Raw genomic sequence first — 22,024 nt, 5'->3', positions numbered from 1 at the left:
ATTTTTTATCTCGATGAATGACCCTTATTTTTGAAGTTATACTTCTATACGCGCGCTCCACGTTGGAAATTTGTATGGGAGTGAATCTGTGAAATCATTACATATGTAAGATAATCAGTAAGAGAGAGACAGAAGATATATTTTCTTTCTCTTCCTCGCTCGAATATAAAAATGTTCCTTTTGTATATATATTTAGTATTATATATATATTATATATATATATATATATATATATATATACGTATAATATTATATATATATATATATATATAAATATGTTGGAAATATCGGGTATGTGGTCTATTAAATAAAAAATCTTTGTTTTTTCTAAATCTCAATATTTCGCCATTTATTTGATGGCTTCATCGGGAGTAACTGTAAAAAACATACATTTCAAAACACTGACGTACACTTAGATTTACAATACTTACAGAAATTGAAAGATTATACACATAAATAAAATTAATACTAAAATAACATTATTGTTGATGACACTGTACATTTAATAAAATGCATGTTAAAATTTAAAATATCTTTGAGCACGTTCGTTACAATCAATAAGATGGAACAAGTAAAAATTATTTCAAAATGCAAAAAATAACAATGTAAGAAAACATTAGAGGAATAGTATTTCTTTAATTAATCATTAAGGCTGGTTGGTATGATTAATCATTAAGGTGAGTGTAGTTTTAAATTTTGTTTAATATATTGCAATATATGTTGCTTAATTGCCCCGTGTTTGTTTTATAATTTAAAGTTTGTTTATTTTTGTTAATGTGGTACATCTCCAAAAATAACCTACTTTTGTAATTTTTAGTCTGTGCCAAAATACGAGTATTGTTGTAGTCTAACAGATGACCGGTGTTTCTGTAGTGCTCGACAACTGCGCAAGAATTTTTTCCTAAGCGGCAATCACTTTTATGCTGTGTGATACGTTGGTTTAGCCACTGCGATGTATGGCCAATGTAGCTTTTTTCACATACTAGACACGGTATTTCATATACCACATTACTCCTATATAAGGTTGGTACTGGGTCTTTAATTTTAGAAAAAAGTTGTTTGCTATTTATGGTATTGTATTTAGCTATATTAATATTGGAAACATCTTTAAATATAGATACGACAGACTGGGTTAGACCGTTAATAAAGGGGAGTTTTTTGTATTTGATTGACTCATTGTTAGAATCAAGGACAGGACCATCATAAAAATTACTGCTGTAAATGAGTTTTTTTAAAATATGTTTAGGATAGCCGTTATTTCGAAAAATTTTATATAATATGTCCAGATTTTTTTGTAACAAATTATCATCAACAATGGACATTACCCTGTTTTTCATACCCAATACTGTATTATATTTTTGACGAGTGGTGTGGTTTGAAAAGTAATTCATATACCTTCCCGATGCTCTTGGCTTTTGTTACCAATCCAATGTCAGAATATTGTCATTTGTTCTTATTACCTTTGTGTCTAAAAATGGTATACTAAGATCTGTCTCGGTTTCAATTGTGAACTGAAGATGTTCATTAAATGAATTAAAAATGTTTAATGTGGTATTGATGTGATAAGATGGAACTGCACATATGATGTCATCGACATATTTATATATAAATGGTAATTCGAAAGGTAATTGTGTGATCACATTATCTAAGATTTACAGTTACTCCCGATGAAGCCATCAAATAAATGGCGAAATATTGAGATTTAGAAAAAACAAAGATTTTTTATTTAATAGACCACATACCCAATATTTCCAACATATTTATAAATTGTTTTTTGGTCGAAATAATCACGTTAAATATATATATATATATATATATATATATATATAATAAAAATTTATTAATGTTATTATTTATGTGATATGTTTTGTATTATTTATTAAATGTTCAAAATTATATTAGTCTTTTGTATTTCAAAATAACAATCTCAATAAATCATTGTATGACTCAGAACTGTCAATTTTGAAATAAGTTTTTGTCATGTCCTCGGTAGTATAGTAGTCAGTATCCCCGCCTGTCACGCGAGAGACAGGGGTTCGATTCCCAGTCGGGGAGGACTTTTTTATTAATATTATTACATGGTAAATTAAACATATGCGTAAATAGAAAAGTTATGTATATTATTGTCATTTTAAAATACTTATGAATATTGCATTTTAATTTGTTTAGTATTATTATATTGAATTATGTTGCAGTGTATTGTATTTTTATAATAATAACAAAATAAAATGAATTTTACTGCAGAGTATGTGTAAAAAATGTTTACATTTAACTCCTTTCATACATATATGAAAATAAAAATATACATTTTCATCAAAATATTGATTCAATCCTTCATTTACTCTACTTCTATTACAGGTCAAATGTTGTTTATTAATTTTTAGTAAGTTGTTATTAATTCTGTTTCTCTTACCTATAGCATTACATATGTAATGATTGTGCAGATTGACTCCCAAATAAATTTGTAACGGCAAATGCGTGTATAGAAGTGTAACTTCTACCGGCAGTCCCACTGGTCTGCCACACCGGTTTTTTTTTTAATTGTATATTCAAAATATTTCATACGACTTCACCTCTACAGTTTTAGTTTATTTGATCCATGTTATTATAAAATATCCTAAAATGAAGTTTATCAAAAATTTGGATACCAATCGAATCTTTTAAAACTCAAGTACCACTCGAATTTCTGAAATTACTTTTCTGTAGACGCAAGGAAAATTGAGAAAGTATGTGCACTTGTTGGCAAGTAGGCCGCAAATGCTAAGTTTGCCTCAATTGTTCTGTTGAAACCTGCAGTGACATGAAGCTGAATTACTCATGATGACGCCAATTCTAACTTCATTTCATTCGCAAACATTCACCTTCGATACTCAATTAGATCCTAAATAACAGCCTGGATCATCAAAGAAAATGAAAAACCAATAACTGGAAAACAACTTTTTAATATATTATATAATTATGCTCAGTATTATCTCGCCTGGAAATTAATAAGTAAATTATGCCTAATGAGGATATTACTTAATAAAACGACCCTACGGACTCTACCTCATAGGTGGTCAGAAAAAAGGTCAATAACAAAGTAATAATACCAGACATGTTAAAAAATAATAAATTATATGAATAAAAAATATATAATAAAAAACTGAGCCTAATGGTTCGTTTTTATCGTATTCTTACAAGTATTCAAGAAAGCACTATTATTTATTTTTTTGTATCTCTTATAATAACAGATATAACAGACATTGTCACAAAAATTGATCACCCTATATATTGGGTTTTGATTTACTGGTCGAATCTATTTTCGTATGTACATATATGTTTGTTTTGTTTTATTTTGTGAGGTCGAGTTGCTTTTATTTATCTCTAGTTTCTTCACAAATGACTTCTATCCGTACCGCCTCTACAAGTAGTAATTTTATACGTAACATTTTTATGGTGGAGATTTTTGGAAACATGATGTAATTATTTCAATTTTCATAATTCTTTTTGGGCTTGTCCATAATCATTTTTATTCAAGTTTTTTTTTTCCAAAGATTAACTTTATTGCAAAAAGACATTTTGGTAACCATATTATGCAAATTTTTCTTTAACTTGGCAGTATATTCATCGACAAATATTGCAAATATTGATTTTTACTTAGTCTATAGCCATACTATAGTCATAAACATTTTCACAATATTGAGATAGTTGTTTTTATCAATTCCACTAGTTTACGATCTCTTGACATCCTTTCTAAAAGCACAGTTTTTAAAATATACATAAAATTATCCATTTATTTCTAAATTTATGATACTTTAATTTCTATTTTTGTCAGTAGCAAGACTTCTAAACAAATAAAATTGCAGTTTTTAAAACGAGAAGCTTTTTAATCTGACATCCTGTGGTCTGCGATTACAAATACTATTTCTTTATTACTTTTAACCGATAAACTGTATATCAAAATGTCAACTCTAATTATGTCTAGGTTTAAATTGGATTTTTTGGAATTTTGGAGGCAATTCTATATAAACGATAATCATTCTTGAAGTATAGAAGGTCATTACTTACTTGTAATATTATCAAAAAAGGCTTTTAAATTTCTCTAAAATAAGGGATAAGCTACTTCTCTAAAATCTCTTTTGCATGCTATTTAGTATTAATAATTTGCAAATTATTTTATGTTGGATTAATTGTCTTAGTGATCTAGATTTCAATAAGTTACGACCACTTATGGTTTTTTCCCAACAACAAATTCTCTTAATATAAGAAGGATATTTGCTATATATAGTTCTGGAAAAGGCATTTTCTATTATTTAAATGGCCTTACAATCAATGTTATTTGTTTGCGTTTGTTTACGCTAAAGACTCAGAAACATCAGCAGAACTAAAAGTGGTAAACCGACTTAATCCTGTTTGTCAGATATTTAATAAATTTACTTAAAATTCTAAATATGGTATGGTGGGGTGTGGTAAATATGATAAGCATAAAATCTACGTTCCAAAGATGATCATAGCGATGACAAGTGACAGAACGACCAGGACAGGTGACTTTCTAAATGCATACATCTATTGTAGACCACGGCGGATCTGTAAAAAGATGACTAAGTTTGAAGGCAATATGCTATGCTGAAAAATTTTACCCATAATTTTCTATGGCAACCTATTTATGTATAACAATGTTTAAACAAATTATAAAAAATTGCTTTCTCACTTCAAAACCACTTTTTTAATAAATTAAGAGTTATTAAGTCGAAAGTTATTTTTATGATTTATATGTAAAACGCATATTTTTGATTTTATATGGCAAAAGTCAGTTTAAAATATACATAAACAAATTGATCTACCGTTGCGTTTTGGGATATATAGACTTGACGAACGTCTAAACTTTAACTATTGAACCACATTGTTTATTTCTTACCAACAATCTGAATCTCCTTTTAATTGAAAGTATACGATGCTGCAATATTACAGTAAAATCGTTACCAAAAGTTTATCTCGAAAACCTTCTTAATATAAAAAAAGACGGGTCTTAATCACTACATATGTAATGCTATAGGTAAGAGAGAGCAGAAATAGAAACAGAATTAGGTATATAGGTATATGATGCATCGTTTGCTGTACATAAACAACATTTGGCCTGTAATAGGAATATAATAAATGAAGGATTGAATCAATATTTTGATAAAAATGTATATTTTTATTTTTATATATGTATGACAGGAGTTGAATGCAAAAAAATTTCTCACACATACTCTGCAGTAAAATTCATTGCTTCATTTGTTATTAATATAAAAATACAATACAATACACTGCAACATATTTCATTACAATAATACAATACAAATTAAAATGCAATGTTCATAAGTATTAAAAAATGACAATATACATAACTTCCTTACGCATATGTTTAATTTACCATGATAATAATATTAATAATATTAATAAACATTAAATATATTTACAAAATAAATTTTTTTATTCTCGAGAAAGAAAGAGAAAAAATATATCTTCTGTCTCTCTCTCTTACCTACATCTTACATATTTAATAATTTTGCCAATTCACTCCCGTACAAATTTTCAACGTCGGCGGCGCATATAGAAGTGTATCTTCAAAAAATGTTTGTGGAAGATAAAAATAAAGAACCAACAACTCAGATTATGTTGTAAATTTTTATTTTATTTTACAATGTTGCATTTTTGCATATATTAGTCACTTAGCATATAAATAAAAAAAAAAGAAGAATATTGTAAACGTTTATCGTAGGAACTTAATAGTAGTTCAAAACTTTCTGAAATTTTTGTAGTGAGACTTACAACAAACGCCATGTTAATTATGTAAAAGTTAATTATTTAATAATTATTAAACCATATTTTTATAACTGTTTTAAAGAACTAACAAGTTATTATTATTTTTAATTCTAAATAGCCAAAACAATAAACGTAATAGCTTATAATTTTGTCCAAACCATTACATACGGTAAGCCTGTTAATTACATTGGAAAATCCCTTAATAAATCATCAAGTTTAGTGCATGAACACCGTGTTTTAGTTATTTAGTGGCCAGTATTATAGTAGAAGTAATATGTAATTCTCAAGGCTTGGGTATATCAATTCGAGAGTTATAGTAGCTTGATTCCTTATTCATGCACATGTTGATTATTCTCATGTTCATAAAATGTAATATGCAAGAAATTGGAGGTGTGAGTTAATTAGTGAGTTATTTTGGCACCTATGAATGTTTTTATATGAAAAGAGTTATATAATTAGCATTGCTACTTACTTTGCTAGGTACAGCTGGTTCCTAAAAAAAACTGGTACGACTCTTAGTAATATTGGATCATTTTGAGCAGTGTATTTGATTGGTCTGACATTATATTATATTTATTATAAGAGACCAATTATAAAATAAACAAACCGACAACAAACAATTGATTACATAATATGTTAACTCATAAACTGTAATAACTATTAAGGTCTAAATTTTGATATTATTTTGAATTCCTGCAATTTTATAAAGAGTATATATATGATAGTTTTTACATAAAATAAAGTTGCTGTTATTACTTTTAAGGAATAAAATAAGCGACTTAACTCAACAATATATTAAAGCAAAAATTGTAACCAAATTAAAAGTTAACTGGGAACTATCAGAGGCAGCAAAACAATTTAATATAAGCAGAACCACAATTTTTCTATTAATAAAAAATGGAGGGAACAAGAAACTCTCGAAAGAAAGCGAGGGTCAGGAAGACCAAAACTATACTAAATTTAGGTACGTAAAAATAAAATTAATATTTTGTAACATCTCCATCAGCATTAATAATAGCTTGTAGTCTTTGGTCTATCTCTGACAATATGTTGTATACCATGTCACAGCTCTTCAGCATTTTGAGGTATAAAATTACGCTGATACAACCGTTTTATAACAGCCACAAATTCTCGATTGGGTTTAAATCTGGACTGTAGCTTGGCCATGGTAAGGTTTCGATGTTGTTATTCTGGAGCCACTGGTTTATTATATTTGCAGTGTAAACAGGACAATTATCTTGTTGGAGGATAAAATTATTTTCTGGATACAACTGTTCTATACTAGGAAACATGATGTTTTCTAGAATCTTCAGATAAGTCTGCCCAACAAACCTGCCATCAATACGACATACAATTCCCATTCCTCTAGATGAAATCCATCCCCATACATTGGCGCTAAAATGACCAGCTGCTCGATATCTATCAACATATAGTGACTAAATCTATTATTATCTGGTCTATATACCTTAATTTTGTCTTTTTAAGTCGATTGAAAAATTTTCTCATCTTTGAATATTACCATGTCCCAAAAATCTTGATTGTGTAGCTGATGATTTAAAGCAAATATGTCTTGATTGCTTCTGCTTTGGTGTAAGAGCTTGCTTTTTTGCTGCAGTTGCGGTACCTAAGACGCGATGCTTTAATTCTGCACCAAGTTGCTGTATCTCTTCCCGGAAACTGTGACATAATTCTTGCAGTTTTCGCATCTTCAAAAGCATTCTCTTACAATATCTCTAAAAGCGTACGATCTTCATGAGTGCTAGATATTTTTGGTCTTCCAGAACCTTGCTTTCTCTCTAGAGTTTCTTGTTCTCTCCATCTTTTATTAATATTAAAAACTGTTGTTCTGCTTACCTTAAAATGGTTCGATACGGCAGATAGTGACCAACCATTCTCTAATTTCGTTAAAATTCTTGCTTTTAGTTCTTTGCTAGCATGTGGAGTTTTTTGAGGTTGAACAGAATAAGTTATCTGACAAATTTTAAGATTTGGTAGTGACAGTATAAATAGAACAGATGGATAAATAATTATTAAGTAAGTATTAACATTAATATAAGTATTTATCCTTCAAAATACACTGCTCAATTTTGTACAAAATATGCTTTAAGAGTGTATAATTTTTTAGGAACCAGCTGTATATTATATCGAACTTGACTACTATAACTACTGCATATACAAAAACCTTAATTTGGGTATATTCTTCTTCTTCTTCTTACGATGCCTATGCGTTCCGGATGTTGGCGATCAACATGGCTATCCTAACTTTGCTTGCTGCTATTCTGAATAGTCCGGTTGTCTATGTATTAAACTACTTTCTCAGGTTTTGAAGCCAAGATATTCTTCTTTTCCCCGGCCTCTCCTTCCAAATACCTTGCCCTGAAGAATGAGTTGCAACAAGCCGTATCTTCGTTCATTCCTCATAACATGGCAAAAATATTCCATAATCTCGCATTCCTTGCCTATTCTACGTAGGACCTCAACATTAGTCACACGATCCACCCATGAAATTCTTAAAATACGTCTGTAACACCACATCTCGAATGCCTCGAGTTTTCTTAAAGAAGCTAAGGAAAGTGTCCAGGCCTCCACTGCGTATAATAACGTAGAAAATACATAGCATCTAATGAGAGAGATTTTGGTAGCAAGTGGTAAATCGTGACTTCTGAAAAGAGACTTCATCATTATGAACGCCGATCTCGCTTTTCCTATGCGTTGTTTTATTTCACTGGAGTGATCCCATTGGCTGTTAATGTTGGTACCAAGGTATGTGTAGCTGTCCGCTCTGTCAATTGAATGTTGGTTAACCAAAAGCTGTGTATTTAATATTTCGCGCTTACTGACTACCATGTACTTTGTTTTCTTCGTATTAAGATCAAGTCCGCGTTCTCTACTTATATCTGATATACGCGACATTATTCTTTGCAAACCATCCAGACTATCCGCAAAAACTACTGTGTCGTCGGCATATCTAATGTTGTTTAGACGTATTCCGTTGACTAATACGCCTTCTTGTAGTTCGCCTACCGTTTGCTCGAAAATATATTCAGAGTATATATTAAATAACACCAGGGACAGAATGCATCCTTGCCTCACTCCTCTATCTATGGAGACTGCCTCTGTCAATTGGTCATCCATTTTAATATTGGCTGTTTGGTTGTAATATAAATTATAGATGGTTCTTAAGTCCCTATCATCTAACCCCACTTCTTTCAAGATGTTTATAAGTTTAATCATGCTGTACTCTATCAAATGCCTTTTTGTAGTCGATAAAACAAGTATACATATCACAGTTAACATCCCCTCATCTTTGCACAAGCACTTGGACAGCGAATAGAGCCTCTCGGGTACCTAAGGAATCGCGGAATCCAAACTGCGTCCATGATACCTGTTCTTCGCATTTTTTATATATTCTGCCGTGTATCACTTTCAAGAACGTTTTAAGTAAGTAAATCATTATGCTAATTGTTCTGTAGTCTTCGCATGTCTTAGCATTTACTTTTTTTGGTATGGTCACGAAGGTCGACTTTAACCAGCTTCTTGGGTATATTCTTAGATTTTACAAATCTATATTAAATCTCAGGAAAAATCGTTAGTTATTATCAATTTCTTAGTAATCACTAATGCTTTGATTTTATTTTATGGAAAAAACAAGAATCTGGATTAAAAATAGATAAATAGATAATATATATAACAATATAATAAATGTATAATAATTGATAAATAAATAGATAAATAGATAAGAAACTATAGGATAGCATGGAAGAATTCATATCACAAGAACTGCAGAGATGCAAATAAAACTGAGGAACGCAAAGAAAACAATCTACTGCATAGAAACAGAAATTTTACGAATAAAATGGAGATATTAAATAAGAAAAGTAAGTTGAAGCACCTGAAATCTTTTTAACAAAAGAAAAAATACAAAAAAAAAGAATTAAAATAGCAAAAGAAGAAAAACAGTAAAGGATAATAAACAAAAATAGACAAACATAAAAAAGAGCTACCCTGTTTAAGAGGAGGGGTAATCAAGAGATATTTTCGAGCAAGATTTAATAGTGGGAAGCAATATCAGATAGAATATGTTACTTGAAGAAAGAAAAAGAAAAGAATAGAAAGATAAGTTTTATTAATGTACATGCTTCCACTTATACTACACACTAGACACACTAATAAGGAATATACAGGATAGGATATAGATGCGAAAGTCGGAAAAGAGGAAATATATAGAAATAAAAAATCAAATAACAATGGGAAAAAGTTAATTGAATTTACAACAGAGAAAAAACTGCAAATAGCTATTATAATTAAAAATTAATGAATGGACGATGAATCAATGAATTGAAATGCCGGATATATAGATAACTAGCGAGAGAGGAGAACAATTCGTTAAACAAAGTCGTAGCAAAGCTCTTGCTGAAATCTGTAAATCTGTTACAAATTTCGTACAGCTCATAAATACAAAAAGCGATAGTAGTAAATTATTTTCGTTTAAGGCCATCAAAATAGTTGGTGCTTTTTAAGCTTACCACTCGAGAAGTGGGAAATAGCAGGACAATTCGCTGATTTCCGTGAAGGAGTATGTACCTACCCGACTGTTTGGAGATGTATGCAATACAGAAATAACGTTAGTTAGTAAAAAGTCCACAAGACTAAATTTTCAATGTCCTATGATAAATTTGTAAATATATTAATTTAGCATTAGGAAGTGATCGAATAAGAGTGGTAATAAAAAATGATTTTTATTTTGATTGTCTCCTAGAAAGTTGGAAAAACCCAAGTTTTATACAGTGTCGTTGATTTTTCAAGAAAAATAATGTAGGGATTTTTTGGAAAGTGGTATGGTCAAGATAAAGGTTGTGATTTAAAATAGGAAAACGATAGGAGGAGAATAAAGAGTCGATGTAAAATTGAACGAGAAATTTTTGATCATTGTATTTTTACCATCCAGAACAAGTACTCCAGTTGAAAGCAGTGTGTTTTTGTTTGGTTAATTCGGTAAAAGCAGAATCGTGAAAGGTAAAAAGAGAGCAAGTTAAGAATTTCAAGCTCTTTGTGTCCCAAAAGGTTCCAGATTCTGTGAGTAAAGAAAAAACGCAATATATAAAATTGGCACGAGGCATCAAGTCGAGGAGAAAAATCCTTGGCCCAAATATTGCTACTCAGCTTATTTTGAACGAGTCAGAGATTTGATTTGTGGAGAAAATCCGAACGAGTGTTGTTTTGAAACATTGTGAAAGGAGAAAGTAGATTTGCAGAATCAGATTAACACGTTTGTTGAAGAACTTGGACAGTTTCTAATAACACAGACAAGGAGAATAGGTGTCCGTCGGAAAACGTTGCAGAGCCTACATTAAAGGTCAGTCAAAGTATTTGTGACATAAGAGTTTTATTTGTATGGCATATCACATTTTTTTTTGAAAGCCATATAAATTTGTTATTATGTCTTAAACAAATAATAGAAAAAAGATCGGCTAAGAATCTAGAAACTCATATTACTTTTGTAGACCTGCAAAAAGCATATGACAACATCCCCTTAACAAAACTGTGGACAACGTTGAAAAGATCTAACATCAACCACACATTGATAAATGCGGTACAAGAACTATATAGAGATTCTAAGGCACAGATAAAAACAGGAAAATATCTAACGGAAGAATTCCTGGTTACAAAAGGCTTGCGACAGGGATGCTGTATCTCACCAACCTTATTCAAGATATATGTTGCAGCGGCATTGGAAAGATGGAAAAGAAAGGTACATAGGATGGGTATAGAGCTTAGCAATGAATGTATATATACACAGTTTGCTGATGACCAGGTAGTGCTAGCGACCGACAGGGAAGACATGCAGTACATGCTAAGAAAACTGATAGAAGAATATAACGACTGGGGAATGAATGTCAATACAACAAAAACCAAATATCTTTGTATTGGAAACGAGTCAGATAAAATAGACCTCGAAAACGGACAACATATTTCCTGCTGTCAGAGCTATGACTACTTGGGTGTTGCCTTTGACAATACAGGAACTGATACACGGGAAATAGAAAAACGAATCACTCAAGCAAGGAAAGTCTTAGGATGTCTCAATAGTATACTGTGGAGTAAAGAGATAACGAAAGGAAGGAAATTTAATATATATGAGACCATGATTAAAACTACTCTTCTTTATGGCGCTGAAACATGGAGAATTAGTGAAAAGAACAAAAAGCGAATAGAAGCAGTAGAGATGGATGCAATGAGAAGATCTTTAGGTATTTCCAGACGAGACCGAATCAGAAATGATGTAATAAAACAACGTATGGGAATAGAAGGAAATATAACTCAAGATATAGAGAAGAAACAATTAAGGTGGTATGGGCATGTTCAACGGATGCCAGCATCAAGACTCCCCAAAAAAGTAATAGAATGGCAACCGATAGGTCGACGGAAAAGAGGAAGACCCAGATTAGAATGGCAACACGGCGTAAACAAGTCCATGAGCGAAAGAAATTTAACAACAAACGACTGCGAAGATAGGAAGAGATGGTGTTTAGGTATCGGACAACGTCGAAAGGCGTTCTAAACCGATGTATATATATAAATTTGTTATTATTGAGACATAAAGTATTTATCCATAAATTCTTAGAGTTACAAAGTTATTGTTTTAAAAAAGAGCATCAGAACAAATTAATTTAAAAATACAATTAACATCACGAAATGTGTACAGAATTAAAATTTATTATTCTTTAAGAGGTGATAATTGGAGCAAACTTCACATTAAATTAAATAAATTTGGTCCAAAAAGAGATATCAAAGTTAAAGATTCTTTTTCTTGGCAATTAGATAAGAAAGTTTTTACATGTAGAAAGTTAGAAGAACATTTGATCTTTTTTATATGTTTTATTGTATAATAAATCAATGTTATTTTAAAGTTTATAATTTTTGTTTACTATATTTATTTTCCTTTTTTATTCTGGTTAAAACAAGTAACTGAGAAATACTAGAAGCCACGAAATAAAGCTAATTGATATGATAAGTGAGCCCTGAGAATTTTAAATTATTGCATTATTTTATTTATTTTTGATTTGCTTTATAATTATTAATTAAAGTAATTAATTAATTAAGTTAATAAAAATCAGCTTAATCATATAAGCAAAAACAGCAGATCATAATAATACATATACACGTACAGGTATTTCCAGTTAGTATTTTGATTAGTAAGACTTCATTCGTTCTTGAGAATTTTAATTAGTTTTATATTATAATAAGATGGTTAACTGTCAAACGTTTAAAAAAGTGTGTATTGTCGGTAAATAATTGAGTCATTTTATAATGACTCAATTGAAAATTTAACAAGCAAAATCAACAGCAATGTTGAAAATTTCTTACGAATAGAACATCCTTCAGTTTCTGTTGACTATACTGTTGAAAAGACAACTAATGACATAAAATTTGCAATTAAAAGTGGAGTTGTAAAACTACCAAACAGTAATGCAGGAGAAAAATGAAAAGTTAAATTTTTATTTTCAAAAAGATATACCAACACTAATAACCTACTTAATTTTAACCGAATCTAATTTATTAAATACGCGGTAATAACTCTGGCGCCATCTGTTTGAGATCTAAAAACATTGGATTATTTTGTCGTTCACTTTGCAATCATATTAAGGAATTGTATTTAAAAAAAGCGAAGAAAGGAGATATATTTCAGTAATAAAAAGTTAATCAAAATATATGTTTATTTAGAACAAATTAATAATAAAATAAAAAAAAATGGATAATGTACTAGTTTTATCATCACGAATTTCAGAATAAATATTTGCGAAAATAACGAAGTTTTAGGAATACAGGAAGCAAATATTTCGCCAAAATCGCTGTAAAGTTGAAATAACAGTCACGGTATCATAGGAAAAAGGAGGACTCCTAAACAAACAATATTGTAGCTCCGCACAGCAAAATCTTTCTACCTGAAATCCTTTGGTCCCGTTCCAAAAATAATGAAAAATTTTATCAGTCAAACAAGCAGTTTTATAGTAAAATGTCCATTATAATTATGTCAAGGTTTAAATTAGATTTTGGTATTTTGGACGTAATCCTAAATAAATAAAGCCCCTAAGGTCACTCATATCTACTTGAAAGGATTTTTATTCAATATACAAAAAATCAGGAACTATTTAATAAAATAAATATTTCGAAAACAATTTTCTGGCAAATTGTCACTGTTTTGACTGACAGCATCTGGGCGATGAAAAAATAAATATTGCGCTAGAGATAGAATACTAACCGTTACTACTTGTTATTTATAGACTTCTATTCATTTTTAAAATATATCAGACACATTTGTTTCACAGAAATTTGGTTGTTTCCTTAAAAAAACATACTGTTTTAATGTAACTATTTTAACTTCCTCTTTTATTTCTACTCTGTACATATAAATCATGATTATAAATTTCAATTTTCTTCTTCTTGCTCTTTTTACAAAGGTTGTCCATAGTTTTTTTTATTACGGGTTTCTCCTTATGCACTCGCCGTATTTCTGTATTGGAGTACTTTCATCACATTGTAACTAGCGAAAAAGCTGACCAATGTAGGTCTCATGACAAAAATCGCGACACATTTATTTATTTAACACCTTTAAAAAAATTTTAAGTTTACTTGCGGTAAAATTGCATACGAAAGCTAATCTCTTTACCTTTAAAAAGCATTTTGATTTTTGTCGATAGAACACTTAAAACCAAAGATATCGAATTTTTACCTTCGAGCTGATCCAAATTGTATTAAACATTGATTTTGCGAGCGTAATTGACATTCAAAATCGACGGTGGCTTCAAGCGTTCTTTGTGAGAGAACGGTTCATTCCACACAAAAAGTGCTAATTAATATTGTTGTTTAAAATTATCTCTGCTACATTTTTTATTTAAAATTTTTTTTTCTACAGCGTACGGATTCTTCGTGAAACGATTTTTTTGCGTTTTTACCCCTCTACGAGCGAGGTTTTAGGAGGAAGCCTAGAGGTAAAAGTGGTAAACTTGTTTCGAATCCCAAAATTAATATTCTCTTTAAAACTCAGCTTGTTTGTATGATTTTTAGAGGTTCAGTGGCATTTTCGTCTCTGACGACTGAAGTATAAATATAAATCCTTTATTTTGTGGAAAATATATTATCTAGAAAGTTATAAACATATAAACAAGTAATTGTATTACCTAAATGCCAACAAAAAGGAAAAATAAAACAAATTTTTAAAGGCTGGAACGTCTTTTAGGTTAGGTGCAACATCACTTACATCAGTTGAAATGTACACAAAATCCTTAATTCTAGTAGAACTGTCTAACAAGGACTTGAAAAGTTTTCTTACAACGTCTTGTTGACAAAAAACTCTTCTTTTTATTTTCTGAAAAACACATTGTATAGGGTGCCTTTCTATAATAAATACCACTGTAACCGTCATCTACCATTGCAGTAATTTGCCTAATATACATTCGAAATAAGTCCTTAGTTTTGCCGTAAACTTTTACTATAGCAAACTCCAAGGCACATTATTTAGGTAATTTATGTTAAGCATCACTCAAAAAAAAACTTAAAATACTGCTACTATTATGAAGTGATATTTGCGCCACCGAATCAGAATAATATTCATATTCCTTTTTATTTGGTTTAATTTGTTTTTATTCAAATACTTTTATTAGTGTCTTTTTATATGTCTTGATCCTCTCCTCCCTTTTTTCTCGTCAATTTTGTATTTCGTCTGCAGCTCTAAAATTTCGTAGATTTTGATCCTTTTCTTGTTCGTTTTTTTTTTGGTTAGTTTTTTTTGGCAATGGAATAATAGCTGACGCTAACATTTTATCTTCAGAGCTTACGGGTTTTGATTCCAGGTTACTTGAATTATTAGCTCCATCTGATAGATTTTTAATATTTGGTTCTGCTGCTTTATTATTTGATTCTTCTACTTACTTACTTCTTTCTACTTTTTGCTTCGTTTTTCTCCTGTGTTTTGTTTTCGTCAAACACAATTTTTAATTATATATTTTTATTATTCTGGAGATCCAAGATGATCTACTTCTTCTTGCTTTTGTTCAGCTACTGAAATAAAGATAAAAAAATCTTCTTTAATAAAGATATTTTAATCTAAAGGAAAAATGCATGTCATTTTAAAACTATTAACAGCTTTTTTATAGTAGTAATTGTTTCATAAGCCTGCTCGAACAATCTAGCGACGTATTCTGTGACCAATTGCACGTGATTAGATGTGGTTAAATTATAAGAAAAATCATCACAGTTAGCTTTTGATAGTCTAATAAAGTTTTTGTCCAGTAATTGACTGCAATAGATGCATGAATATGGGAGGTTAATCAGGTGGATATTATTATTTTTTGAGTAAGTAACGGCCTCTAGGCTAAAACCAATAAGACAGAAACTTCAGCCCTGTTACAGCAAAGCAGAATCTGTTGGAGCTTTATTAAAAGAGGATTTATTAGTGTTTTACATGCGAAAATAAAGAATGGTGTCATATATAGTCCTATTACACTCATAGAACACGTAGCTTTTACAGTGTTTTCTTGCTCTTCAGCTAAATTTTTGATACTTTTTTTCCAGTAGAACTAACACATTTAGGTAATTAATTTGATACCATTTGTAACCACTCTCGTCCATGTTGTAAATGCTATTGGCTAAAAATTCATATTTCTCAAAAACAGCTACACTGGTTATCTTATTCTCCCAGCTATACTGGTTTTTCGTGGTGTACGTAGTAAAAGACAGTTTTGTTTCAGGAAGTTTCTAGCTGAATCTATACCTGTTAATTTTTATTGCGTAAAACATTGATGCTGGTTACCATTACTTTCTGCAAACTGATATGCCAGAAAGCGAAGCGATTTTAGGGTACACCCATAGAAATGCAAGTCTAAAGCTTGCTTAAGTCCACCATTTGTTTTTACTGCTCTGGCGTTAATTCGCGTCTAACTGCGCTTAAGAAATTGACGCTGCTAATAGCTTTTACCCTTTTTCTTCTATGTAAATATATCCTAGATAACTCGTTTTTGTGTTTTGCATATTGTTTAGTAGTTCTCTCTATCCCCATCCTCTTCAGTACCTTATTGTTGGTCACGTGCTCAGTCCAAGAGATCTTTAGCATCATTCGAAAAACCCACATCTCAAAGGCTTCTCTCTGCCTTATACTTGCAATTTCAATAATTAAAGTTTCCGCTTCATATAACAGTATGAAATAAATAAATATCTTTACAAATCGGTATCGGATATCGGAGTTTATTAGGAATTTATTCATTCTTTGAAAATCGCACCTAGCATACTCAATACGAACTCTTATTTCGATCTCTTGGTCAAGATTGTTTGTTATCAAGCAACGAAGATACTGGAATCTTTGTACGGATTCTATCTATTTGTTATAGAAACACATATCAATATCAGAATTTGATGTACATGTAAAATCATTAATTTTATCTTATTTGTATTTATTTTCGGCCCTAAAGTATTTTTTTGGTTAGGACATTCAGTCGTTGCAAACCCTCAGCACTGCAATAATAACGGCATTGTCTGCGTATCTTAAGTTATTTATGTATTCTCCGTTTATTTTTATTCCTTCTTCAATATTTCTGAGGACATTTTGAAAGATTTTTTTTTTGTATATATATTATATAATCGTGGAGAAAATAAACAGCCTTGATAAACTCCTCTATTTGCTCACATTTCGGTTGTCAAGTAGTCGTCTATTTTGATTAACGTTAATTGATCCCAATACAGGTTTTTAATAGGAGCCACTATTATGTTGTATTATGGTTTTTATAAGTTTTGTATATTTAACTTAATTGTACTAGCTTTTTCGTAGTCAATAAAATAGAGAAACATGTATTTTCGTCGATCTCGTCGACCCCCTACGACATCTAAACTGATTGTCGCTCGGGTTATGGGTTGATGTACAAATTCTCAGTAGAATTTTAAGCTTTTTAGAATTTTTAGCTTTGACCTTATTTACGTGTAATTTAAAAATCTTTTTTAATGCTTATTTTGAGCAATTCCTAATTATTATATAGATCATCTCATTAATATGACGAAACTTTTGGGTCATATATTTTAGACCTATTGTATTCATTTATTTCTCTTAAAGATCGAGAGTGAACACATATTTTCAAAAATAACTGCTTCAGACAACAAAAAACTAAATTCATGGCATGTTTAAGAGCGAAATTCTTCATATTTATTTCCAGTGCCAAGTTCTGGTTCTAGATTAGAACTGACAACTAATACTAATGATTCTATTATTATAAATAAACCCACCGTTTGTTATGTGTACACAAAGTGTGTCCCGAATTAAATCATGTCTTGATTTTAACACTTTTTGTTCTTAGCTTTAATTTATTTTTATTGTTAGTGGAGCCAACGAAATCAATTGCACGTAGAAATGGAGTTATTTATATTGATAGCGACGAAAGAGACATTTCCGGACAGATGACACCACACTCTTTACCTATCAATTATAAATGAATGATGGGATTTATCTTTCAAATAGTCATCGATGATCTAATTATTTTAAATAGAACGCTCCAGTCAAATTATCTCGAAACATGTTTCCTTGAGTTTTCTTACTGTAACTTTATCAAGTACTTACATGAGTTATTGTCGAGATTGTAATTACGTATTTTTATATATTTATTGTAATATAAAATACTAAAAAAATTATATACAGGGTGTCCAGAATTTTTCCTGACAAACGAAGACTGAAGATTCCTTAGAAAATTTTAAGACAATTTAACCTAATTGACATAGTCCGAAAACGCTAACTAAGGGGGCTAGAGCTCTTTAAAGATGGCGCCTTGTAATTAGTTTTTTTTTTAATACCTTCAGAACTTCTCTAGTTAGAGAAACGAACATTCCTACGATTATTTATCATCAAGAGTTAAATAGATTTCATCACTTGCGAATTTCAAATTTCGGTCATAGGCGTCCATTTTGGGTAGGTCAACGGTAGGTCAACGGTTATTTTAATGCATAACTTTTTTGTCTTGAATTTTTAAGCATTAATTACACTAGATTACTAAATTTTCAGATATTCTAGCACTAAAAGTTACTTTTACTTTAAGTCGGTAGCATACATCATTTTCTAGAAAAATCCATTTGAAGATTTTTCGTTTTTTCGTCATGGAAGTTAAATTAATAGGTACCTTAATTAGTTTTATAAATTATTCTGTTTTAATAAGTTCAGTACACAATTTGTTAAAAAAAATTGGAAAAGAAGCAAAAAAATCAAATTGAAACAAAATTTTATTAAAGGGGTTTTAAAAAAAGTATTTATTACGATGGAACAAGTATCAAAAGTAGATAGTTACAAAAGTTGCTCGATGTGATGATCATTAGTCTTTATGCATAAATTTGCCCCTTTGCTTAGAGAACGCCGACTTGCAAAAATTCCAAAGTTATTTCTAAATTCGTTGTAAGCATCTTGTAGCCTTAGTCAGAGTTGTGCACGATTTTGTATCGTAATAAACAAATGCTTTTATGTATCCCCAAACATATAACTGCAAGGATTAAAATCCGGCGACCGTGCTGGCCAAGCAACTCGACCTTTTTTTTTCAATCCAGTGCTGTTCGTAGTTATTATCAAGAAAGTCTTGTACATTCCTGCTAAAGTGGACCGCACAATGGATCAATATTTAAAGGCACATTATCTTATAAATCAGTTAAAACATTTTGCAGGAAATGTAAGCAATCAGCACCATTTAAACGAGCAGGCAATTCCATAGGCCCAAGTGGCTAATCGTTAACTATTCCTATCGAGACGTTTATGCTTAACCTATGCTGATGCTTAAATTTAGTGAATTCTTTACGAGCAGTAAAATCTTGTTGTGTCAGTACTTGTACCTTTGTAAAATGAAAAGGATATAAATTTTCGTTAGGTAAGATTTTAAAATTGTGGGATACATGGCAGATAGTCTTTGACCGCTATTTTCTGGATTTGCCTCAACTTCCATTACAATAACATCTTCATGTGTTGCTGTTACATATTCATGTCGTCCTGTTTCATTATTTTTTGGGACCACTGAATCTGTTTCTCTTAACCGTTGATGAAGAGCTATAAATATTGAGTGAGTAGGATCACGACTGGGAAATTTTTCAAGGTATCTACGTTGTGCTGCTCAAGCGTTACACCTTATTTTGTCATAAACTAAAGCATATTAGCGTATTTCTAATTAGTAAAAACCCTTTTGGTTGAATTGAAATTATTATATTTGAATGTCATAAAGTAAAAAATTAAAAGATAAACTTCTCGAACCGACCTAAATTTGACAATAAAAAACGTAGATTATACTTTTGTTGATAGATCAAAGCCAATTAGTGCAAAAAATGTTAATTTAACTTTTATGACTAAAAAACGAAAAATTTTCAAATCGATTTTTCTGAACAGCAGTGTATTATATCGTGAGAGAAATGATTGAGAGAATGATTGAAAATAAATTAGTTTGGACTAACATACACAGCTATATCCGTGCAGTGATCAAGAAAAAGGAAGAGAAAGAAAGACTGCTAAACCAACGCTAAAGGTAAGAGTGAATGATGCTGAAAGGTGAAGCTAGAAAAGTGGGTCACACTGTATGAGTTGGAATGCGTGAGTCAGACTGTGGGGAAGGAGGAAATGCCCATCTGGCAATAATGCCGAACTAGGAGCGATGAGTGTCTTCTACGCGCTACCTGGAACGAGATAGGGAACCTCCTTGCTGATGAATAGAGTGTGGATGTGTATGAATGGAGAATGAATGAATAAAGGTAGTGATTCTACCTTTATTCTACCGTACTTCTAGACAGAGGAGGGTCTGGTTTAGCAGGTAGGCGTTCGGCGTAGACTCGGCGACGAGAGGGCATTTTAAAGTACCTCGGGAACTATCGCCGGGAGTACGAAGAACGAATCCTGCACTAAAGTTAGTCAGGCGGCGTCCTGGACTGAGATGTCTTTTGAAGATTCCAGACCCCCGAAAAAAAAGACGAAAAAGAGATAAAGACGAAAAAAAAAAAGTATATTATATCGACTTAGAGTAAAAGTGCCTTTTAGTACAAGAATACCTAAAAATTTAATAATCTAGTATCATAAATGCTTAAAAGGTGAAAGGACCTACCCAAAATGGACACCTATGATGGGCACTAGAAATTAGCAATTTAAGAAATCGATTCAACTCTGAAATATAAATAATCGTACCAGTTTTCGTTTTTCTAAATAGAAGTGTTCTGGGGGTATTTAAAAAAAAATTAATTACAAGGCGTCATCTTTAAAGAGCTCCAGCTCCCTTAGGAAGTATTTTCGGACTAGTTGAAGTGGGTTAAATTGTCTTAAAATTATCTGAGGTATCACCAGTGTTTGTTTGTCAGGAGAATTTCTAGATACCAGTAGCGCACCTAGAATTTGCTTCTGGGGGGGTTTTGGTTGATAACCGAATTTTTTTTTATGATGTTACCTCCATTTTGAGTCCTTAAAATGTGTGAGTAACAGTGTCGGAGTAGGGTCCCAAGGGGGGGGGGTTAACCCCCAAACCCCCCCTGCGTGCGCCACTGCTGGACACCCTGTATATAGTCCTATAATAATTTTTATAATTATATTATATTATAATTGAATTTTTTCGCACATGTCCATTGTTATTATTACGGTTATTGAGACCTTAAGATCTCTAAGAATTTCTGATACATCAGAATGTACATTTATATTTTTACACACAATGCTGCACTACAATTAAAAAATTAATATAATATTTCAATTAAAATAATTTCTAAGACTCCACAAAGAAAGTAGACAACACCAAATTGTTGTAACAAGGAGAATATTAGACTATTTAGATGATATATGGATTGGAACAGATGCACTCGGCTTTCACGGCTCATATAACATAAGTGCATCAGAAATGTCGCAGATATTAGGTCCAAAGTGGTATATCCCTCTAAGGCGCTTGGCGCAATTTGTTTTCCACAACTTCCACTAGATTAGAGACTGCCAGTTGAGTAGTATTTCAAAAAGTCAAATATTTGAAAAAATATGACCAGTTTTTTAGTTTATTTTCGGCTGTCATACTGTTTGTTTCATTTAAAGTTTTTGTCTTATCTCTTTAAATAAATAACTTATATGGATGTTTCAAAAAGGTATATCAGAAATTGAATCACGTAGTCCGGAGACAAAAATAAATTGATTTAATCCAACTTATCTAAGTACAAAAGTGTACACAAAAAAAGTTACAGCCCTTTGAAGTTACAAAATAAAAAT

The 22,024-nt window shown here is 30.9% G+C and overlaps 1 protein-coding gene across 4 annotated transcripts in view; it reads right to left on the bottom strand.

Moving 5' to 3' along the window:
* The window catches only part of LOC140434400 (pseudouridylate synthase RPUSD2-like), a 927,331-nt gene that overhangs the window by 867,480 nt on the left and 37,827 nt on the right, over positions 1–22,024 (bottom strand). The window lies entirely within an intron of this gene.

Source organism: Diabrotica undecimpunctata, chromosome 2 (genome assembly GCF_040954645.1).
Source record: "Diabrotica undecimpunctata isolate CICGRU chromosome 2, icDiaUnde3, whole genome shotgun sequence".
NCBI lineage: Eukaryota > Metazoa > Arthropoda > Insecta > Coleoptera > Chrysomelidae > Diabrotica > Diabrotica undecimpunctata.
Note: the sequence above shows the minus strand (reverse complement) of the source record. Positions and strands in the feature narration are given on the sequence as shown.